Source organism: Condylura cristata, unplaced genomic scaffold (genome assembly GCF_000260355.1).
Source record: "Condylura cristata isolate star-nosed mole 26May11 unplaced genomic scaffold, ConCri1.0 scaffold00021, whole genome shotgun sequence".
In the NCBI taxonomy this organism is placed as follows: Eukaryota; Metazoa; Chordata; class Mammalia; order Eulipotyphla; family Talpidae; genus Condylura; species Condylura cristata.
The window spans coordinates 16,069,249-16,095,213 of NW_004567122.1; the positions used below are offsets into that span (position 1 = coordinate 16,069,249).

Sequence of the window (25,965 nt, forward strand, 5' to 3'; positions counted from 1 at the left end):
AGAGAGAGAATTAGAGAGAGAGGCAGAGAGAGAATTAGAGAGACAATTAGAGAGAGAGGCAGAGAGAGAGGCAGAGAGAGAGGCAGAGAGAGAGGCAGAGAGAGAGGCAGAGAGAGAGGCAGAGAGAGAGGCAGAGAGAGAGGCAGAGAGAGAGCCAGAGAGAGAGCCAGAGAGAGAGCCAGAGAGAAAGGCAGAGAGAGAGGCAGAGAGAGAGGCAGAGAGAGAGGCAGAGAGAGAGGCAGAGAGAGAGGCAGAGAGAGAGCCAGAGAGAGAGGCAGAGAGAGAGGCAGAGAGAGAGCCAGAGAGAGAGCCAGAGAGAGAGGCAGAGAGAGAGGCAGAGAGAGAGGCAGATAAAATGCTAGTGAGGATATGGTGAAAAAGCAACCCTATTACCCTGTTGATGGGAATGTAAACTGGTCTAGTCACTATAGAAAACTGTGTGTAGGACTCCTATAATAAGAATGGAGCTACCATATGAACCAGCAATCCACTCTTAGCAATCTAACCAAAGGACACTACTAAGAAAGGACACCTGCACACCTATGTTTATTACAGCACTATTCACAATAGCTAAGACATGGAAACACCCCAGATGTCCAAAAGCAGATAAACATATCAAGGTGATGTGTTATGTATCTATACATACATATTTCTATAGACATAGCCATATCTCTATAGACATATAAATGCATATATCGCTATAGACATATAGATATATACATATCTCTCCCTCCCCTTCTCCATCTCTATAGATATGATCTGTAACTATACATCCATCTCTATGTAGATATAACCTATATTTATATATCTATCTCTATATTGATGTATCTCCCTCCCTCTCCCCCTTTATCTCTGTATCTCTCTATATCTCTCTCTATACATCTATCTTGAGATATATATAGATATATGTATATATGCAATGTACTATTACTCAGTGATAAAAGAGAGAGAGCGATAGAGATATAAAAAAGATAAGCTCATGTCATTGGCAGCAACATGGATGAAATTAGAAGGGGTTATACTAAGCAAAGTCAGTCAGAATAAAGTAAAATGGTTAAATAACTGATGGTGTAACTTAAATGCGGAATACAGAGAAACCAACAGAGTCAGGAAAACGCAAACTAGCAAATTGGCCATGATCTGAGACATTCAAGGAAGGGAGGGAGAGACAGGAAGGGTCTAAGCAGGGAAGAACACTAGAGACTGGGTTGATGCTGGAGGGAGAATAAATGGGACTACACCTGAAGGTAGAAGTCAAATAGTATCCAAAAATGAATCAAGAAAATTAATTTAAAAAGGCAAGTTTTACGACATTATAGAAAAAGGTAAGATACAGAGTACAATTATCAGTGGTTGTAGAGGGTTTGGAAGCAGTAAGACAGGGTTGACCGCAGAAAGCACAGGAAAATCTTCACTGTGGTAAAACTACCAGTATGATACTTTGTGGATACAAGATGTGAATTTGTCAGGACCCACAGAATTTCATGGCAACAAGAATTAACCTTAACATAAACACTTAAAAAGTAATTTAGACATTCATAGGACCCCAAAAGGAATACAGACAGCGAATATGCAGGGGCCACATTCATTGAAGAGATCATAGAGGATGCTGTATTAAGTAAATGTGAAGTGAGTCTATAAAATTCATCAAAGGGACTTATGTAAGCAATGTAGCCTGGTTGGTGACGTTCTCTCAAGTAGGGGTCAAAGGTGACAATTCTGAAAATGCAAGTATGTGAGCGTCAGATGGCAGAAGTCAGGCTTCTCATAGTTTGTACAGAAATAACAAACAAGCCTAAGGACGAGGTTAGGGTCATCTCTGCAGTGTCGGATTTAAGTTGGCAACACAGGAATGAACACATTTACTTTAATATAAAGATGAATCTATATAGGAATATTGGTATATGTGCATGTACAGGATAAGAGAGCTGAGAATGTCTGACATTTAGCAGCAGAGAGTTCACTAACTTCCAGATCTTGGACCTTGTCTCTGATCAGACTCTGGACAAATGTCAATTACTAGGCAGGGAACATGACAGATGATCTGGCAACATTTCATGAGTCCAAAAAGGAAGAAATGTTTGAGACACACAGACACACACAGGTTTGTTAAGTAACACAGGAGCTAAATGACAATGCTCTCAGTAGCCAAGGCTGAAAAACTGAGAAAAATGAATGAATACCCCTAAGGCACATTTTTTTTTCCCATAAAACTGATCACGAAAAAAAAAATACAAATTCCAATAAGGAGGCATCCTAATCAATATACAGTAAAGCCATCTAGGACAAAAGAGAATTTAAGAAATTCTCAGTCTAGAGGCATCTTGAGAAACATGAATAATCAAGGCAATGTCATTAGGATGGGCAGCCGCACCACCAACAAAAAAAAAGTGGGGTAATCTAAGACATCAGATAAAAGAAAATCTGAGTAAAGTATGGACTTTTGTTAATAATATTAGCTTATTAATTATAGCACATGAACCACAGTGGTGAAAAGTGTTAAAAATGGGGGTGGGCCTCTCTGGCAGCACAAGGGGTTAAGTAGTAACACTATCCAACTATCCCCAGCCACAGAACCATCAGTTCGATCCCCAGCCAGCGAGGTGACCCACATGGCCAGCAGGCCTCTCCTGTCTCACTGCCGCTCCCCTCAGTAGTGTCACCATGAATACAAAAACTATAGACAATAACAAAAATTTCAGATAGGACAAATTGGATAGACTAAAAGTATTATTACTGAAGATACATCTTGCAAAGTGTGTTCACACAAATATTTTGGGAGAAAGAACAATACCAAAGGTGGGGGGGGAGGTCGCATAATAAAGAAAACTTTTAAATGCACAGTCATCCGTAAACCATTTCTAAGAAGGCCTACCAATAGAAAAAGGAAAAATAAGCTGATTTTCATCCTTAGAGCCTCATTACTGATTTGTTGAAAATAGGCAGAATTGGTATTAAGTGTAGTGTTATACCTGAAGGGTGGGATCCTATACCATTAAATCACATAGTATAATGAACAAATATTTCCTCAGTAAGAAAAAAAAAATAAAAGGACACAGAAAAGTTGAACATAATTAAGCCACTTGGTCTAGCTGACATTTAAAAATACCACACCACATGGGAATGCAAACTAGTACAACCACTATGGAAAACTGTTTGGAGGTTCCTCAAACTGCTAAACATGGAGCTTCCCTATGACCCAGCAATCCCACTCCTACGTATCTACCCAAAAGACACAAAAACACTGATTGAAAAAGATACCTGCACCCCCATGTTTATTGCTGCTTTATTCACAATTGGAAAAACATGGAAGCAGCCCAAATGCCCAAAAGTAGATGACTGGATAAAAAAGATGTGGTACATATATGGAATATATGGAATATTACTCAGCAACCACAAAATAGAAACACATGTCTTTTGCAGCAACTTGGATGGAGCTGGAAAAGATCATGCTTAGTGACATAAGCCAGAAAGAGAAAGAAAAATACCGGATGGTTTCACTCATAGCAGGAGTATAATGGACCACGCGAGAAAATAACAAAAATAATGAACAACCATATACCAGAGACATTTTGCGGGGGTGGAGAGGGGAATGGGATCAAAAACGGGGGGGGGGGGAGGGAAGTGCACGGGATTATGGTGATGGCACACTGGTGACTTGGTGATGGGAAACCCGCGGGGATTACAATTGAGATGGAAAAAAAAAAGTATAAAATGATGTATAAATAAACTGTTGTAAAATTAAAAAAAACATACCGCACCACAGTGAAGATTAGGGGTCCTTGGTGGTAGGTTTGAAACAGTGACATTCATCTGATGACATGTGAACTAATTCCCCTAGATCATACACTGTGTTGTAAGTAACATCTGAGAATTTCCCTTATGTAAGCATATACAGTTTTATTTCCTTGTGTTACTCTGGGGGGAGAATGTACTCTCTTTCAAACGCACAAGTAATATTTATCAAGGCAGTCCCTACACTGGGCCACGGAAGAAAGTCTATACATTCCAACAATAGAAATCAATAGAACTTTTTGTGGAATATTCTAAAATATTTAACAAGTAAACGGTACAATTTATAAAGACCTCCTGGGTTAAAGAATAAATCACAAAAGATAACATCTTCTGAGGTCAAAGAAAAAAAAATGCAGCTAAATTATCTGGTAAAGTTCATATTAGCTGTTCATATTTTTCATAATGTTAACTATTTTTTTTTCACATTTTAAAAGGCCAGCTTTATTAGGAAATGGAAGAAAAAGAGGCACCCGCACAGTTATAGGTGGGCAGGAAAGCTGCCAAAGATGTTTTTAACATTTTTTTAAGAGTATGGGCCATTTATCAATATTTTGTTGACTGTCCTTCAAATTGGCTTTGTCTAATGTTTCACCATGAATGCATTTTTGCAAGGAATACTACAGAAATCATCTTCTGTTGTTTATTTGCTCTTAATAAGATGTACTTAAAGGCCCTCCCTGGTAGTGCAACAGGTTAAAAAGCTCAGCACTACGAAGCAATCACAGCCACTGCAGCATGGGTCCCACCCTAGCCAGGGAAGTGACCCACATGGCACAGCAGACCTCTGCTGATCCACCCATTGCTCCACTCGGCACTGTATTTCAGTCAGTCTGCCTGTTCTGCTCCCACTCTGTCTCTGGTGAATCCTCTCACCTGCCACACTTCTGGCCTGTACCCCAGTTCTTGTATGAATAAATAAACAAATCTTCAAAAAATCAAATGCACATTAAAGAAGTTCCCTTACGGGTAATGAAAACTGTAAGTACTATTTGCCAGATTTATTGTACAGTAAGTAAACTTGATTTTTTTTTCTATTTAGTAATTACTTTATTAGGAAATACTCAAAAAATATAACAGTCCTGTTTCTCATTAAGCTTTAACCCACCAGTTTAATGCCCATTAATGATTAGTACCCAAAATGATAATGAATGTGGTGATTAACAAATGGGAATCTTAACAAATATTCAGTCTTATGCAGCAATTAATTTGCAGCATGTGTAAACTTGATCAGTTTTAATTGAAGAAAAAGTACTGGCATACTTAGTACATGGAAAAAAATCATTTTTCCAAGATTCAAAAATTGTTTTAATATAGGATAATACCTAAATTCTATAAAAAATTAGTCTGTGTAGCATTTACAAATAAAAATCTTTCAACATAGGGCCCTCCCTGGTGGCGCAGCAGGTTAAAGCACTGCACTGAGAAACTGAAGCCACTTCCGCATGAGTTCGATCCCCGCCTGCCCCGGAGGTGACCACATGGCGTGGCAGACCTCTCCTGGCCCGCCCGCTGCTCCCCTCAGCAGTATACTTCGTCCATCTGCCTGTTCTGCTCCCCACTCTGTCTCTGGTGAAACCTCTCACCCTCCGCAACTCTGGCCTGTACCCCAGTTCTGTACGAATAAATAAATAAATCTTTAAAAAAAATTATTAAAAAAAAAATCTTTCAACATAAGGCTATTTTACATTAGATCTTTAAACTTTCTTTTGATGTTAACTAAAGTAAACATTTTAAAACACCTTTATTTTTATGTAATCAAGATTCACTGTTCTGTCACAAAATAAAATTAGAGTGTGAACAGAATTCATTTTGCAATATCGCTCAAAGCAAATTATCAGTCTATCTGTAAGCAGTGGAATGGAACAAGTTGAGAAGTAAATCAATATACTCAAACTGACTGCACGAGTGTCATACAGCATTTAGCAGACAATGCATCATAAGACAGTTAAAGTAAATTTAAAGTAAATAGAAGCAGACAGACTCCATCTCTAAAAGATAGTATTGTTCACATACGCCTTTAGATAGAAACAGGTGCCTGCACTACTCAAACTTAGTCAAGACATTTTTCTATGGACAATTATTGCTGCAGTGATAGTTTTAAGGTAATAGAAACTGTAAAGCAAATACAATCACAAAGTGAACACATGACTACATTGGATGCAAAACATGGGGATAACTTTAGAATATTCATGATGTACTTAAAAGTAGAAATAACAAAATATCTGTAGTACTGACATCAGAAAATATCTGTAATACTGACATCAACTAAAGACCACTGGAGTCAAGTGGACTTTTGCACACACCCACCCCACCCCCACCATTCATTAGCTTACGAAAGAAGGCTATTTGGCTAATATTTGGGACAAAGTGACAAACTGCATTATGCTATCATACTTTATTCAGAATTACACAAACCCTGCAACTCTATCAAATGACCTCCCAAAAGGCTGGCCTTCATAGCACCTTCCTGTTTACAGGGAAGCTAGCTTCAATACACCATTTGGTCATGTATGAAGGTAGCAATCATCCTTTGACTTTCTAAAGGTTTCACATGATGGGGAGAGCAAAGGAGGGCAGGGAAAAGTAGAAAGAATAAAAGATTTGTAATGAAATATTGGTTTCTTGGTCAACTGGTATCTTGATTATTATGTATATTATCTAGTATCCATCTTGTCTCCCATTACTTTTTTTAGTCCAAAGTCTTCTCCCATTACTTTTTTTAGTCCAAAGTCTATCATATTGGATATAAGAATAGTAGTTCCCAATTTACTGAGTTGTTATCTTGTATGACTTCATTTAAGCATATTGTTTTTATCTTTTGGTTTCAAATGGGCCATTTTGAAGCAGAATACTAAGATGGTAATTTTCTAACCCAAATTGTTACCCTATGTCTTTTTACTAGTGAACTTTTTTTTTCCGTTATTTTGTTTCTATTTTTGATTAAAGATTTATTTAAGCATACAGAACTGGGTTCAGGTTAGCGGTGCAGAAGGAGGGGTGAAAGGATTCGCCAGAGACAGAGTGGGGAACAAAACCGGCAGACCGATGATGTACACTGCTGAGGGGAGCCAGCGGCTAAGACAGGATAGGTCTGCAATGCCACATGGGTCACCTCCGTTGCCAGAGATCGAACTCATGCTGCAGTGGCTGCAGAGAGCTTCATAGCACATTGCACTTTAACTCACCACGCCAAGAAGGAAGGCCCAAGATTGTATTATTTTTCTGTTGCTACTTTTCTCCCTTTGTTTCTACGTCTGGATGGCTTTCCTTAGGATTTGTATAAAATTGTTTGCTTCTCTATCTTTGGGTGTCTACTGTCAATTTTTCATTAAAGATTTACCAAGGGGGCTTTATTTGAGTTATGTGTAAGGTCCTTCATAAGCTACTGTTGCTCTAATATCCATCTATATCAGTTCTACCCATTTTCTCTTCCTGTTCTATTTTTGGTATTAACTCATACTACTCTTACTCTTGATATTGCTGTCATATTACTCCTGTCATCTTATATTCTTGCTCGAAATATAGGAACACCAAGTTATATAAATCTGCATTTAAGAGTGATAAAACAGTATATAAATAATACAACTGTTTCAAACACCTTACTGGGCACTTTACTATACCACTGTACATCAACCTGACTGAACATTACCAAATGAAAAATGTCTAAGTATTAGATTAAATGGATTTACTGGACATTTGCACTTTTTTATCCTAAAAGCAATGAGTAAACTTTCTCTTATGCACATGGAATATTATCAAGAACAGATCACACTAATACATATAAGTCTCAAAGAATAAAACTTGTTTCAAGGATTTTCATAGATTACAATGCATAAAGAAATTAATCATAAGAATCTTAGAATAAGCCAAAATCCATGGAGATTAAAAATGCTTTGAACAACTCATAGGTCAATAAAGAAATCAAAGAAGAGATTTAAAATAGTACATAGAGACTAATGAAAATGTACAGACAAACTACCATAGCTTATGGGATCTTTAATAGCAGTATTACACATGAAGTTCATAGCTATACAGGCACACATAAAAATGAACTAACTCTGCAGTTGATGAAATCAGAAGGAACTACAAAAGCACCCCCAAACCAGTTCAAAGCAAGAATAAAAATTAGAGCAGAAATATAAAATAAAAAGCCATTCCAAAAATTTGAAGTCAACAAAAGGAAGATAATGGTTACTAGAAGGTAGAAGAGTTTGGGGGTGGGATGCAGTTGGTGACTAGGCGTGGGTGGTTTGGTGGAGAGAAAGAAAAAAGAAATTTAACAATGAAATCATTTTCTTGACCCCGTCTAATCCTACTATCATGGAAACCACATTTCTGGCACTTATGGTAATTGGAATCATTCTCTTTTTTGCATACTTTATCCACCTTTCACATTACCAACATAGAAATCAAACCAGAACTAAAATGATAACAAGGTGCAGCTTGTGTACTTCCTACTAAAACATATGAAAAACAAATCCTTGAGTAGAATCCTCAGATCGTAATGCACTGAGAATCTTGAGTGTGTCCATGAACACATTTACCTATTATTTTATCTATTTCTTGATTCTTCAGATTTCTAATTTGTACATCAATTTTACCCCTCTGTAGTGAAAAATGGGTTTAGTAATTTACTTTAAATGAAATCACAACTGAATAGAGTGGGTGCTATACTTTATGAATATAACATCACATTTACTTGAATCATGTTGTAGTACATCTTGGCTTCTTTATTTTTTTTTATTATAATGTTTTACACCATTGTTTGTCATTTGGGATTATAATGCCACCTATACTACCATGAAGTCTTTATGATAGGATGTTTCTCTAAGAGAAAAGTGAATGTATTTTTATAGCTATTAATAGTATACTTACAATTCTGCTGACTAAAGTAGACTTGAAGTAGGGTCCATAGTTAACTTCTCAATCAATGCTATGAAGCAGTGCTATTATACCCAAATAACAGATGGAAGCTGATACTTGAAGTAGCCACATGGATTTTCAAAAATAATTTAACCGGTCAGTAAAAGAACAGAAAGCAAATGTTGTACTCTGACCAATACCTGTGATTTTAATTACACTAGACAACATCTAGGATTTTATTAAGGTACTTGTTTTTAATTTTTATTTATTAAAATTTTTAGTACTTTTATATATGCTACCTGTTATTGAGAGAAATGACACATTGCATGACGTGTGTGAAATATCATGCCACTCTCAATCTCATATAATTACATACGATTATGTAACTGAGAATCATACCTCCTTGTGTTCTGCTTATGAAGAACTTGCAATGCTAGATTACATAGCAAGTAGAAGAAGTTGTACTAGGATGTATTAAAAATATGAGAATGTTTAATTATTAATACCAACATCTTTGTTTTGACATATTATGCATCAACAATCGATGCATAATAGGATATCAGACATGACACAGGATGACAAGAACTTTGGAACTGAAAATGGTTTGCATTATTCTGTCTGTTACATAGTAGATGTTATCCTGTATTATGTTTAACATCCTGGTATGCATTGATTGACAGTGCAGTGGTCTATGCCTTAGTTTGTAAGAATTTAGTATTATTCCTTATGCTTACCTATTTTTTTTTGACAAAAATTCTTGATGTAAGGTGGGGACACAGAGACAATAAACTGACATATACCATGTTCCTGGATGTAACATATCATTAAGATGGCAATTATTCTTCCACCACAATCAAAATAGAACTTTTAGTAGAAATTGACATTTTGATTCTAAATTTTTACAGAAGACTCAAATTTCAAAATCAGTGAGAATGGAGAATAAAGCCAGTGTGTACTGGCATCAAGAGAGAATGAAATACAAAACATCCAAAATTAAACTCTGCATTTGTGGCTCATAAATCAGTCAACTATGGTTCTTCAAACAAAAGCTAGGAAAAGTACAGAAATCCTTCAGGAACATATATTAAAGTGCTAGAGACTGAATTAGGATGAGTTCTTTATGATGGCAAAAGCAAGATTTCTTAAAAAAACAACTGACAATAGTACTTCATCCACATGATATCTCTTTGAAAGACATTAAAGAAATTAGAACAATACCAGACTGGGAAAGCACTTAATCTGATCAAGCACTTACATCCACACGATATAAAAAACTTTTAACAAAGAAACAGGTGTGATACTGGAGTACATATTTATCCAAATATGCTAATCACAAACACACACAAGAAATAATGTTCATCATCATCAGTCATGAAATACAAGTTAAAACACAATCTTACCACTATAATGTGTACAATTAAGACAGCATATGTGAGTAGGCACAGCAAGTTATTAAATACTGCATTCTACTTAAATGTAAATGGGGAAAAAAACTTTTGGTAGATTTTTTGTTTGTTTTAAAGTTAACATTCCATTCCTAGTTCTATGTCTGAAAATAAACGAAGGTATAAGATCCTACAATATTGAAAGTAAATCAGAGAAATTATAACTTATGCACTGAGAGACTATCCCATAGTGATGAAGAGAAGAAATTAATGATACATGTAGTGTACATGATGGGGTACCATTTATATACATTTATGGAAAAATTAGCTGGTCAGAGATTATTTTGGGTCAATTTCATGAACTATAGAGAGAGGTACAAAGAAGCAGAAGGAAATTTTGTAGCAACATATGTACATTATCTTGATCATTCTTAATTACTGATAACTTTTAAGTTACAATTCAGTACATTACTTTAAATATATCAGTTTATTTTATATGTGAACTAAATCTCAAAACCATTAAAAATCATCATGCAAATTGCTATATTTTTTTCCACTCACCTGACTTCTCCCTCAACTAAGTAACAATTATCACTACTTATACTTTTCGGTATCTGTTATTCACTTGATATCACAACTCATGTGAAAAGAGAAAAGGTAAACTCCACATTATAAAATATACTAAATTCCACTTTAAAAGTCTTCCAGTTATATTAGAATGACAAAACATTGCCTGTAGTAATCATAATGACCTCAATATTAAGCTCCAGTTTGTTCTCAGTTTCCTTCCCTCACCCTTAGATAAAATGATGCAAGAACTTTACAAACAAACAAACAAACAAAAACTCTCATATCTAGGACATTAAAATACTAATCCAAAAGAAAAAAATCACTTTAAATACTTCAAAGCACATTTATAAACAGAGCACACAGAAATTGTCAAGCATGGTATGTTAACTAATTCCACAGCCCTCAAATTTGTAAAATGTACATGGGCTAAATAATAAAATCCTTTCATTTTTAAGTATTAAGCTCTACAAATCACAGTCCATGATTAAAGTTCTAAAGAGAAATTTGGACACTATAGAGATTAACTGTAGAGAATCATAATCATAAACCTTAGGTAGCTGCATATCTCTTATAAATTCCCTCAAGATTTTAAAAGATTCACTTTTTTAAACAAGTATGCACATTATTGATTTATACTGTAAATATTTTAACTCCACAACTATAGATATGCAGTCTTCAAGACACACAGGTAGAATTTTCATTTTAACCAGAAAAATCTCCCTGAAGGCAATATAGTAAGAAATAAAGGCACTTACGTAAAGTTCATTCTTCTCTTTCCACTGGCTAAATTCCTTTCCTAAGTAAGTCAGCCATCCCTTGAAGTAAGAAAAACAAGACAAATTTATAAACTGAGCACGTTATTAGAGAAAACAAAGTAGGAAAATATAACCTTGGTGAAGTAGCATTTCCACTTCCTGCACATATAGAAAAAATAGCCACCTGCAGGCACAATGTGCTCAGTTGAGGCTGATTATGTCTACAAGTTCTATCAGTTTCAGTCTGCTCAGGCCCTACCAAACTCTGTCAAGAGCAACCAGATTCTGAACTGCAGACATAACCATCGTTCAGTGTGGACATCCACAAAGTGCTGACACTGGGAAGCACTGTGATAAAGGATATTTGCATTAAATATCACTGGTATTAGAAATGCTGAATTTTGCATAACCTGCATTTTAGGTTTTCCCAACATACACGATGCACTTTCTTCCAACAGATTTCTTATTTGTGAAGAGTTATGTTCCTAGAAAGGGACAGTGTCAGAATGTATTTTCTCTATTACACATATTTTAACATAGATGTTATTGTTTTGTAACTAAGGTCAAGATCCCTAATAACTGACATAATTATTAGAGCAACCATTTATGTAGTTTATATAAAAGACCCAAGATTACCATTTATCTTTTGTTAAAGTGGTTTTAAGTCAACTTCAGACAGCACATAAGTACCATCAAAGTGTCATATTTGTGTGTCTCTACTACTAACAAAGATTTATCAGTTGAGCTACATGACAATACTGAGACCAAAGAAAAGGCCAATGAAAGAAAATAATCCCCTTTATCTTGGGGACTATATTCCTGGAAACAAAGAGGAAAACCCATTATAGTAAATTCTCATTTAATTTTTTCATTCAGTATCAGCTGAGATTGTGTTTGTACTCTTCAATGTTATAATTGAACGACATTGAACTAAAAGGCAGTTATTAGAGAACATGTGTGGATTCCCACGAGCTGGCCACTCATGGACAACTGTGACCTATTTGTGATCTACAAGTCGGAGCAGGGCAGTCTTTGACTACCTAGGGACAATAGCACCGAGGGACAGTATCTTGTACTACGACACAAGCCCAGAATCACCTAGGCTACAATGCCCTATGATAACATCAGCTCATATACTTTGCTGATGCAACTGTCTCTTGATATATGGCCATGATGTTCCCTTTCTGTTTCTCATACACCTTAGTTCCCCCAGTCCCACCCTCCGAACCTTATTCCTCATACAATGTCAAACGATCGGCTATTAGTAGCCTTTATGCATTCATTAGATGGCACAAGAACTTCTGTTTTTGCAGCAGAACCTGCTCCATGACTGTCGTGTCCTCATGGTGTTTCCCTCCACCACACAGCAACAAAGTTCCTGTCACAACAAACATGTTGTGTGGAGACAAGGCAGGACCTTGTCTGATTCAGCTGAACAGAGAGATTTGAAGCCTGGCAAGTACCAGACAGCTAGAATTCACTGGGTAGAGTTGCAAAAAAATGGAAGAGCTGCAAATAGAATAGAAATCTACAGATGATCAGCACAAAGGAAAATCCCCATGTGAATGCAAAAAAAAAAAAAAAACCTTCAATTTCAGGAATTAAAGAATTCAGGAGTTTTGATCTTCCAAATGGAATGAAATTAGCTCTTAATAAACCACTGCCCTAGCCCCTACCTAACCAAACTTAAAAGCAAAACGCATAAGGATCAAAATGCTTTCAGCAGTTTAATGATACCCTGTAACAGATTAAAAAATACTTATTAAAAATACAAAAATAACCAGCAATCAAGAAGGTAAAATCCTGAGTTGGCCAAAAATAAATAATCCCCCAAAATGCAAAGCAGAAAACTGACTGATGACAAAATCAAAAAGGTGAAATGAGCCAAATGTATGGAACTTCATAAAATTAAGAAGTGCACTTTGACATAATGCTATAAGAATGAAGAGCAAGATAGACTGTAAAGAACATTTGGAAGTTCTCTCACATACACACACACACACAAACCAAAAAAAAAAAAAAAACTTCTTTCTAAAAGATATTAAAATGCCCCTAAATAGAATAGCAGCAGAGTAAAAATAGTCAAAATATTTAAACACAAAATTCATTACTTAGCCGAAGAATCACAAACATCGACATCAAAAACTGCTGGCCATCGGGCCCTCCCTGGTGGCGCAGCAGGTTAAAGCACAGCACTGAGAATCTAAAGCCACTTCCGCATGAGTTTAATTCCCGCCTGCCCCGGAGGTGACCACATGGCGTGGCAGACCTCTCCTGACCCGCCCGCTACTCCCCTCAGCAGTGTACTTAGTCGATCTGCCTGTTCTGTTGCCCGCTCTGTCACTGGTGAAGCCTCTCACCACCCCTGAGCCTCTGGCCTGTACCCCAGTCTGTATGCACAAATAAATAAATCTTAAAAAAATAAATGCTGGCCATCAATAATTAAAGAAAACTAAAATACCAGGAGCTAATAGTACACACCTGTTTGAATGTTATTTTTTAAAAGACTGTTCATGCAAAGTGTTAGTGAGAATTTGGGAAAACTGGTACAAAGTGTTAGTGAGAATTTGGGAAAACTGGTACTCTCAAACATTATAGAATGAAAATTGGAAAGTACTTTTGCAGCTCCTTAAAAAGCAATACATACAACTTTCAACCCAGCAATTCCACATCAAGGGAAGTGAAAGCATCTGCTCTGTAAGACTGTTTTTTAATGTTTACATTATCCCTTCTTAAAACAGAAACAGCCAACTAGAAATAACCCAAATGCTAATTAAAGATAAATATATGATCAAAATCTGACACACACAGTGAAATACTACTTCCCCACAAAAAAAAAGTATGAATTGTCTACAATGTAAATTTCAAAATGCTGAGTAAAACTATCAAAAATATTTTTTAGAAATGAAATCTTTTAACCATTCTGTACTGTTTTGTTTCACAATATTGAACCACCATCCTAAGCCCTGTTAAGTTACTGGAGTCAATGCTCCACCATGTGAAACTATTAAACTTAAAAACCTTGTCTTTCTACCTTTGTAAATTCTTTTACAAGAGTGAAGTGATATTTTAGGCTGATGAAGTGGGAAGAGTGGAACATGCATGAGTTAGTTCCTTCCTAGTTCCCTCCTTCCAGATGTGTTTATCTCAGCAAGTATTCACTTTCTTCCTCTGCGCTACAGCAGAGAGACCCGAGCTAACAGGGGGCCTGGGAGGAACTCATAGTTAATACACAAATAACCCATACTACTGGCAATAAAATTTGTCTTCACTTATTTGCTAAACACTCTAAGAGCTTCTTATATGCTAGATATTGTTCCAAGCTCCATAAATAAGAGTCTTGGTTTTTACTACCTCATGAATCTGACATCCTAACGCAATTGTGCTTGACTGAACCACTGAATCTAGTAGTTTACTCCTTATTTTCACTGGCTTTCCCTTCCCCTCACGTATAAAAGCCATAAAAAGAGTAATCCCACTTGCATTGGCTTACTTCCTCACACTGGCGTCCTCCATCTGCACTCTTGCTGTGGCGTCTGAACGGCGTCTATCCGCACCAGGGCGGTGTTTTTAAACTTAAATGTGAAATAATTTCACCTGGAAGGGCTGTTAAGCACCGTTAATGAGACCCATGTGGTGAGTTCTGGATTCATTTGCCCAGAGGAGGAGGGTAAGAATTTGAACTAAGTGTGAACTGGGCCTAGGAGAGCGGGAGGAGCTTGGGGGTTGAACAGGAGGAAAGGAAGCACAGTGGACTATAGCGGGGTGTCTGGGGTGTCTGGGTGGGGAGGGGGAAGTTGCGGCAAGACTATCTGAAGAGAGGGGTCCACTACCTCTACAACATATACAACATTGCAGACCGACCTCAATTACAAATAAACAACATTCAGTCTGACTTTACGTATATTTTTAGAGCGCTCATAAACCGCTTTTCCAGGCTTCTAAAGTGATTCCTAACATCTTCCTTTACCCTCCCTGACCCACACTTTTAACTCTTTCAACCCTGCCATGAAGGAAAACAACAGAAAATCTGCAGTCTAACAACTTCGCGGGTGAAGTTAACTCCTACCACCCTATGAACACCACTGAGCTCTAGGTAGTCTGTGGGTGTGGTGGGAATTCAAAAAACTGAGGTTCTGAAAAAAAAATATGTAAACTATTAGAACCGATCCTGTTCATTGGAACTGGCAAGAGTGGTGTCCTTGCCTTGATGAGCTTAGGATTTCCTGTTTCTCACCACCGGGTTGTTTTTCCTAATGATAAGGACATTTAACATTTACTCTTAGCAACTTTCAAAATTATACCATAACTATCGTCCATCCCCCACGACTTACTTCTTTTATAATTGGAATTTTTTTTTCCCTCTTGGCTCTCCTACACCCCAATCCTGCCTCTGACAACCAACAATCTGTTCTCTGTGTCTCTGAGTTTTTGTTTTTTTGTTTGTCTGTTTTGGGAGGGGGGGTTGTTTTTAAAGATTCTTTATGTAAGTGATATGATATGGTATTATAATAATTATAATATTTGTCCTTAACTTTCATTTAGTAAAATGTTCTCAGGGTTAATTCATATTGTTACAAATTACAAAATTCCCCTTCTTTTTATTTCTGAATAATACTCCTTAAAGAAAAAGCTTGCAGCTTTTTATCATTGAGTATGTCATAAATGGTGGTTTTTTTTTTTTTTATCTTAATACATATTCAATGTAGTGGGGCAGCCACGCCCTGAGTGAGCAGGGGGGCCATGAGACACAGAGCTTGGCGGGCCCGGGCCTTCCAGCCCCAGGCCAATCTGTATGCTTTCCTCCTTGGTCTCTCTGTGTCTTCTTCTCATGGTCCTGCCCCTCTGTGGTCACCCGTCCCCTCGGTAGCCATTTGCAGCACGGTCTTCTGTGGGACACCACCCTGATAGCCTCCAGGCTCAGGCGTGCTCACTTACGCATGCCCACACCATACTCCAGGTGTCCACAATCAAATATGCTTACCTTGGGCCCATGCTCCCAGGCACCCCTTGCACTCAATGCTGCAGGTAATGAGGTTAAAATCACCAAAGCCTAATTCAGCATTATCCTACAGCTCTCTCTTTACCTTTATGGAGAATTTTTATCATGAATGGATATTGAAACTTATCAAATTCTTTTTCTGAGTCTATTGAGATAATCATTAATTTTAGCCATGTTTCAGTACTCTGGTGTATCATATTAACTGGTCTGCAGATGTTCAACTGACCTACATTCTGGAATGATCCTTTTAACGTGTAATTTGATATACTGGTATTATGTTGAGGATTTTGTATCTATGTTCATCAAGGATCTTAGCTTGTCATTTTCTTGTGCACCCTCCTCTGGTTTTGATATCCATTTTTGAAAGAATGTTTTTAAATATATAATCCAGCAAAGAAGCCATTGATTTTTTTTTTTTTTAACTAGGAGGATTTTAGTTACTGATTCAGTTTCTTCACCACTAATCCATCTGTTCAGAGTTTAATTTCTTCTTCACCCAGTTTTGGTAGATTGTATATTTCTAGGAGTTTACCCATTTCTTCTACTTTTTTTCCAGATTGTTGGTGCATGGTCATTCATAGTCATCTGTTATCTCTTGTATCTGTGGTATCTCCTTCATTTCTGATTTATTTAAGTGTTCTCTTTTTCTTGTTGAATTGGTTAAGGGTTTTAAAAAATGCTCAGTATCATTTAGCATCAGGAAAATTCAAATTAACACAACTCTGAGATAGCACCTTCTATTAAGATAACCGTTATAAAACAAACAAACAAAAACACAGCACTGATGAGGATCTAGAGAAGTTGTAATACCTATAAAATATTGGTGGAAGTGCAATCTTGAGCAATCACATTGGAAAACACAAAGGAGAGCCCTCAGAATATTTAAACTAACACTACTGGGGTCCTCCCTGCTGGCACGACAGGTTAAAGGGCAGCACTATGAAGCCACAGCCACTTTGGCACAAGTTTGATCCCCCACCAGGGAGATGACCCACATGGTGCGGCAGACCTCTCCTGACCCGCCCACTGCTCCCCTCAGCAGTGTACTTCCTCAATCTGCCTGTTCTACTCCCCACTCAGTCTCTGATGAATCTTCACACCACCCCTCACCTCTGGTCTGTACCCCAGTTCTGTATACATAAATAAAAATCTTTAAAAAAAAATAAAACTAGCATTGCCATATGATTTGGTAACCCACTTCTTGGTATTTATCCAAAATAATTAAAATCAGATCTCAAAGAAGTACTAATTCTTCCTGTGTTACAACAACCTAAGTATCAATCAACATATGAATAAAGTATGAATATGTGGAAAGTGAGAAATCTGCTGTTCCAAGCACATAAATGTATGATATACAGTTAGATGCACTTATGTCTTCATTTCCTATATTTCTATCTTTTTTACGTTGTCATACCTATTGCTAATCGATTCTGTGTATCTTTCTGTTTTTCCTTATTTTTAGATCTATGTTTTCATTTTTACTTTAAGGATGTTTGGGCTTTTGGTGCTTTTCATAACATTATCATTGCTGTTAAAATACATCTATTTTTACTTCTTAAAAGAAATATATTTGGAATTTTGTCAAATTCTGTCAAAATTTACAGACCTGCCCAAATGCTTTGTTTCTGTTTTCAGCATTGCATCATGTATAAAACGAAAAATATTTATTTCTTACAGTTTTATATATTTTATAAATTTATTGCAGTAGTTAAAGTCAACCTTTATTGGAAAATGCCAATAAATGCTATAGTCCAGCTTAATATTTCAATGGTAACTTTGTTGGGTTAGAATTGTAGTTGATGAATGACTTATCTCATTCCTTATTGCACATTCCTTTGTCTCTGGCATTTATATTTGTTAATTGCACATTTTCTGTCAATTTAATGATCTTTCTGTTATAAACTGGGTATCTCCCCTTTGTTTATAAGGGCCTTTTTGGATTTGGTGTATTTTGCATCGAACTGCTTTAGCTATATTTTTTTTCAGGATTTTTTTTCCATTTTATCTTCTAGTGATACTTTCTATAAATGGCTTAGCCTTTATATATTGAGTGTCACTCCTCAGTGAGTGTGTATATGTGGGTGTTCCATTTCAAAGGATTTTATTAGATTTATCTTAATTAATTTTTTTTCTTTAGAATTCTCCTACATTGCTGGTGGGAATTCAAACTGATACAAACACTATGGAAAGCTGTATGGAGATTCCTCAGACTAATAAATGTCAAGCTACCATATGACTCAGCAATTCCACTCCTAGAAATATACCCAAAACACAAAAACATTACTTCAAAAGAATACATAAACCCCTATGTTTATTGCAGCTCTGTTTACAATATGAAACCTGGAAACAACCCAAACCCACAACTAGATGACTGGAACAGGAAGATGTGATATATATATACACACACACACACACATACAATGGAATACTACTCAGCAATCAAAAAGATGAACTCATGCCATTCACAGAAACATAGATGGGGCTAGAAGGGATCATGCTCAGTGAAATAAGTCAGAAGAAAATAAGAAAAAGAAAACTATTGAATGGTTGTACTTATAGGTGAAATACAAGAGCAGTAAATAAGACATGGGGGGAAGGTGTATTGTTATTATAATACAAAACACGACATAACAAAACAAAAATAGAGAGAAAATTATAAATCACAGATATCTTACAGGGGAGGAGGCAGAAAGGGATTGAGGGAGTGAGGGAGGAATGTGGGGGACTGTGGTGATGATGGATGGGCAGGCAAAGTGGGTGAGGGGAGAAGTAAACACTGTTTTAAAATGAACAATACTGTAAATGTATAAATTAAGAAAAAAATATTTTCTTTATCTGATGTACTATACTGTTAATTCATTACATGTTAAATTTTTACTACAGTTTTATTTTTAAAAATTCCATTTTGGTTAATTTCATACTTGCCTATAATTTCTGTCCTTTTAAATTAATCTTTTGAAACTTCTTTTATTTTAGTCTCTTGAGGGCTGTTTTTTTTTCACATATATTTCTCAAGGTAATGATTCTCTATGTGTAGGTGTTTAAAACCTTAAGCGTTTTAAATGTTCACACGTGGCTTGCATTTTTAATTGCAATCTTTTTTAGTCAGGATGTTTCTCATCTACTGGAGTTCACTGTCATCTTGGTTGTGAAAGTGTCCTCACAGCATTTTATTCTTATTTATTTATTTTTATTATTACAAAAGTTTATTTTTACATCATTTTGTACTTTTTTTTTTCCATCTCAATTGTAATCCCCGCGGGTTTCCCATCACCAAGTCACCCGTGTGCCATCACCATAATCCCGTGCATTTCCCTCCCCCCCCCCGTTTTTGATCCCATTCCCCACTCTACCCCCGCAAAATGTCTCTGGTTGTTCATTATTTTTGTTATTTTCTCGCGTGGTCCATTATACTCCTGCTATGAGTGAAACCATCCGGTATGTTTCTTTCTCTTTCTGGCTTATCTCACTAAGCATGATCTTTTCCAGCTCCATCCAAGTTGCTGCAAAAGACATGTGTTTCTCTTTTTTGGTTGCTGAGTAATATTCCATTTTATATATGTACCACATCTTTTTTATCCAGTCATCTACTTTTGGGCATTTGGGCTGCTTCCATGTTTTTCTAATTGTAAATAAAGCAGCAATAAACATGGGGGTACAGGTATCTTTTTCAATCAGTGTTTTTGTGTCTTTTGGGTAGATACCGAGGAGTGGGATTGCTCCATGTTTAGCAGTTTGAGGAACCTCCAAACAGTTCTCACAGCATTTTAATATTTACCCATGTTCATCTGATGTCAGTTGCACTGGAAGCATTTGTGTTTATTTATAGGCTTACATTTCCACATCATAAAGTTAATGAAATCCATACTCCATATCGAAAAATGATACTAGGCTATCATTTTGTATTCTTTGCAGTGGCATTGTTGAAAATGGCCACATATTCTGTCTTACCCACTTTTAAAGATGGGGGATTTATTTTTCCTTCCTGAGATTCTGGATTGATCTTTGTGATTGCTTTAAACAATAAGATACAGTACAATTACTGAGTAGTAGTTCTAGAATAGACTTAAGAAGGCTTGGAAGGCTTGGAAGCTTTTCCTTTAACAATTTGGCTACTTTGAATTACCACATAAAAGTCCAGCTATTCATCTGAAGAAAGTGTTATATACAGAAGATGCAAAGGGATTATGTGGAGAGGCATAGTTCTGAAACTATATGTAAAAGAGGGGTTGTATGAGCTCCCCAGGGCTGCCATAGCCAATACTACAGACTGAGTGACTTCTAACAACACTCTTATCCCTTCATAGCTTAGAGGCTACAAATCCAAAATCAAACCATCAGCAAAACAACACTTCCTCTGAATCTCTTGATACGGTATTTCGCTCTTCCTACCTTTCGGTAGCGACCGCAACTCCTTGGCATCCTTTGACTCACAACAACCTCTGCCTCTATTTTCACATGACCTAACTTTTGTCTCTTTTTATCTTTTTAATTCATGTTTTACTAATATATCTTATATCGTTGTGCTTTCTGCATAAAATTCCCAAATCTCAATGAAATAAGCCAGGAGGTAAAGGGAAATATCTAATGGTTTCGCTTATAGGAAGAGTGTAGGGAGATCAAATACGGGATCAAGAAAAAATAATAATAAAACTACTAGGGGACTGTAGATAAGAGACATTATGCTATGAAAGGGGAAGAAATAGATCGGGGCAGTCGATGAACAACACAAGGATTTTGTCTCTTTTTAGAAGCATATCAATGATATTTAATTAAGTGTGCACAGTACTCCTCTATAACACCTAATCTTAACAAATTCCATTTTCAACAACCTACTTCTAAAACAGTGACATGTGGAGCACTAAAAATAAGGACTTCAGCGTACATTTTAGACGGCATAACATTGAACTCACAGTGGTCTGCCCTCTGCTTACTCCCAAATTCACACCCTACTCATATATAAAACATATTTGTTCCATTCCAGCATCCCAAAATCCTTAATGCATTCCAGTATCAGCTCTAAGTACAAAATTTCACCCACATATGATCAAACTGAAAAGTCCCAATCTCACCATCTAAATAAGACAACTTCCATTTGAGGGCACAATCCCAGTCTATCTGTAGGCCTGTGAAACCAGGAAAGAAGTCATCTGATTCCAAGAAAGAATAGAAGGACAAGCATGGATATATACTCGCCTTGCAGAAAAGGGTAAATGGAGGGTGAAAGGGGGGGCATGGATTGCAGAGAAGATCAATACCCAGAGGAAAATTTTATGAGATTTCAAGATCTTTGAATAGCCATCTGTGGCTCAGCTCTTTGTCCCCTGCACCCACATGGGTGACAACCCTACCCTCTCAGTCCAGCAGGGTACAGCCCACACTCTGCCCAAGAAAGTCCTGTCAGTTCAGGCCACTGAATTATCACTTTGTCCTCTGAGCACACTTCCTATATTTTACCTTGCCTTTGTTCAGAAACTGTATTGTTTTTCTGGGTATAAAATTTTCAGAAATGTTGTAGTATTCCCTGGATGGTACCAAAAATATACTAATTTTTCCAGATATAATCAAACATCTTCAAATTGCATGCCTAATTTATTTAACAAATGATTGTAAGACATCACTTTGGACCTGTTACCAGAACTCACTATAGATAGACTGAAACTTTTCCAAATTATCAAGTGCTCATTACTTCTTGTTGACCCATGTCTTCTTTTATCTTACGCTCATATTTCATTATAAACAGCAAGGAGGAGCCTTCTACCCTTTGCTTGGAAGTTCCTCAACAAAAATACCCGAGATCATCACTTACATGGAGTGCCTTCCACCCAACAGAGGATTATAATCAATTAGTCAAGTTATCTGCTAATTTGTCATAACTCATCTTTGCTCCACTGTTCAAAAATATATTTCTCATTCCATCTGCAGTGTCCTCAGATACTTTCGATTTTCATATTTTTTACAATATTGTTTTAATGACCTGCACATTTTCTAAAATAAGCTTTTCCTGCAAATCTCCTCACTTCCTTCTGGGTCTTCTAGAGATTGACTTTGAATGTCCATTTTCTACCAACAGTTCCTCAAGGAAGTCTAGGTTTTTACTATTAAGTGCCTCTCCCCATTGCTTAATTCAAAGCCACTTCTCTATTTTTAGCTCTTTCTGACAGCAGTGTCTTACTTGCCTGTTTCCCAGGATTTTGCCCTAATGGAGTACCACATGTCAGTGGCTTAAAACAATAGAAATGTTTTCTGTTGCAGTTCTGGGGCTAGCTGCTCCAAACCATAGTGTCAGCAGAGTCTAGCTCCCTATGCAATCTGTAGATTCCTTCCTTGCCTTTTTCCAGTTTGGCACTGATGCTCATAACCCTTGTTCCTTTCTTGCAGCTTTTATCACAACAATCTCTGCTTCTGTCATCATAAGGCGTTCTTCCTATGCATCTCTGATGTACTTCTATTTCAAATTTGCCTGGGCTTATTAGGATCCCAGTCATACTGAGTTAGTGCCCAATCTAATGACCTCACCTGACTAACTACATCTGCAAATACCCTATTTACAAGTAAGGTCACATTCACAGGTTCCAGAGTGTATGATTTAAAGAGATCTTTAGGGAGCTATAATTCAACCCACAGAGAGACCTAACCATCCCAGAATCCCAAGTGAGCCCCAAATTCCAGCCATCTCATCAAGCAAGATATATGAATGGTTTTGTAATCAAGTATTTTCCTCCTTTTTCACCTGCAGTAAGGATTTCTGGAACCTAAACTTCATGAAATCTATTTCCTTGCTAGAAACACAATTCTCCTTCCTCCTGGACTCTTTTTTTAAACATATTCTTCTTTCAAAAAGAAAAAAGTACCAGATTGGCTTTCCTCCCGGGATTTATATGTCCATTTTTGATCTGTCAATGTTATTTATTGTTCTGAATGACTCAATACAGCACTTAGAGGAACCAATGAAAGATAATTCAGAAAGGAGGGAAGAGAAAATACTTCACACACACACACATGCACAATACTTCACTGAAAAAAAGGAAGAAATTTTATAAGTGTGGGCTTGTTCTGAATTATTTAGGGCAAAGTCTGAAAGGGAGGGATCAGTTTGGATTGGCCATTGGGGATAAACTAGATATGTAGTACTATCATGTAGTGGGGATACCTAGCTGTTGGGTATCTTCAGCAACAAGGGGGTACAGAAATGTGAGTGATAACGTAGTTATCACACAAAGAGGGGACATTGATTTAGCATTCTCCAGCAGAAACACAACTTGTCTTAAAGGAGAACAGTGTTTCCTGTTAACTTTAGCTGGCTTTTCCATACCTGAAATTCTAGATAGTGTGGATCATTACCAAATATTTTCACTTGGTATTGTTCAGAGATCAATGCAACTATCCGGGTCTTCATAGATCATCTTTCCTTAAGTATCTGTTTTTGGATTCTTCTACCACTTGTGATTATTTTCATTTTTTTGAGAAATGTGCGATTAAAAAATGAACAAATGTATGAAGTGGAATCACAGCAACTATTTATCATAGATGACTTTGGCAGGGATACAAAATGACATCAGCAATATGTACAAGTGTGTGTAGGGGGAGAGAATAAACTCGAAGTGTTAAATATGATTTTTAATGTATATATATGGTTTTTGATTAGCACATAGAGATTATGTGTACATACAAATGGCACTTATTTGGAAAATAACCTACTCAAATATATCCGTTATTTCTAGATAATCTGTTAGCAAGAAGTAGGAAAAGGAATATTAACCTATTTGCTTTGTCTAAGAAGATCACCCTCATTCAAAATTGAAATTATACACCAAATAAGTATCAAAACTTGGCAGTTATGAAAGAATGATAAGGAATCAGATTATTTTATGATTTTTGTGCATCACAGAAATATAACACAGACTTTGACTTTATACAGTGCATTTTAAGAATAAGGTATTATAATTCTTTAATGCTAATCCTGAAACAACAGTTAATTCAAAAAATATTTAAGGAAAATCAAATTGAAATTATGAATATTTGGGAAAAATGGAATAAAGAAAATACAAATATCCTCAAACGTGTAATAAACTGGCAGTTGTAATATACTTCACTCATTTATATTTGTTAAACTCATTTTCTGGTACGTACAGAAAGTAAATATTTCTCAAAATTTATTATGGATTTCTTTGAACTGACATCTTGTTTCTGGGAAGTGCTCAGGCTATCACATATACTTGTCACAAAAGGAAAGTAATTGCTTTGAGAGTTCATTTCCAAGTAGCAAATAACAAGGTACAGAGTAACAACAATGGCTGAATGCTCATTTTCACAGAATTAAAATAGCAGTTAACAATAAGCATAACAATGTTGCCAATTAAAGGAAGTCAAGTCCAGTATGAGGAAGATGCTTAGGAAAGAAAATGGGGAGGAAATGTGTTCTTAAAAATAGATGCTCCGGCCTTGCCTGGTGGCACAGTGGGTTAAAGCACAGCACTAAGAAGCTAAAGTCACTTCAGCATGAGTTCAATCCCTGGCCCCGGAGGTGACCACATGATGCGGCAGACCTCTCCTGACCCGCCCGCTGCTCCCCTCAGCTGTATACTTCATCGTCTGCCTGTTCTGCTCCCCACTCTGTCTCTGGTGAATCATCTCACTTTCCCTGTGCCGATGGCCTGTACCCCAGTTCTGCATGCATAAATAAATACATCATTAGAAAAATATAGATGCTCATCTTTTGAAAAGATTTGAGCTAAATACACTGAAGGCAAGAACAGTAAGAATAGCTAAGGAGCAGGCAACTATAAAACAGAGATATTATGTAGTGTGGGAGAGGAGACTAGGATCAAAACGGGTGGGAGGAGCACACAAGACTATGGTGATGGTGCACAGGGGAAATGGAGGTGTTAATTTCATTGGGACTATAACCGAGATGAATAACCCATACATTGTACAAAAATTGAAAATGATGTAAAACATATATATAGTAATAAAAAAATAAGATGAGAAAAAATAATAGCTGAGTAGTTAAACAATTATTTTTGTTTTAATCTATGTATGACCAAAATGACAATTAAATATGGATATTGCTATGAGCTTTTTCAAGTAATAAGTTCCAAAATAATTTTTGATAAGAAGATTTGCTTATAACAGCATATAATCTCAACTGGAATCCACTGCTAATTTTTTAAAAAATGGCAAATATTTAAATGATGTAGAGAATTTAGAGAATTTGTAAAGACTGACCAAAGAGAAATTTGATGGAATATAGTTTAAGTACCTTTAAAATGATTTTCATTATATATATGTATGTGTGCATGTATGTTTGCATGTATATATACATTATGTTTACATTATATTATATATAGTTGTGTATTATATTTATATTTATATATAGTGATGTTGGTCCATAAATGAATGCCAGAGAATGAGGAATGGTTTCATGAAAAATCTTCACTGGATACTTAGAAGATATACTTACTGAAGGGAGAAACCATTATCCCTCCTTTATAAGTATTTTATTTTATTTTTTTTAAGATTTATTTATTTATTTATACAGAACTGGGGTACAGGCCAGAGTTGCAGGGGCAGTGAGAGGATTCACCAGAGACAG

At 36.4% G+C, this 25,965-nt stretch overlaps 1 long non-coding RNA gene across 1 annotated transcript in view; it reads right to left on the bottom strand.

Moving 5' to 3' along the window:
• Positions 1–11,373: 11,373 nt before the first annotated feature.
• LOC105853916 overlaps positions 11,374–25,965 on the bottom strand; it is a 151,725-nt gene continuing 137,133 nt past the window's right edge. The window contains exon 4 of the long non-coding RNA XR_001145657.1: positions 11,374–11,428. This is a non-coding gene — a long non-coding RNA (uncharacterized LOC105853916). The remainder of the gene's footprint in view (positions 11,429–25,965) is intronic.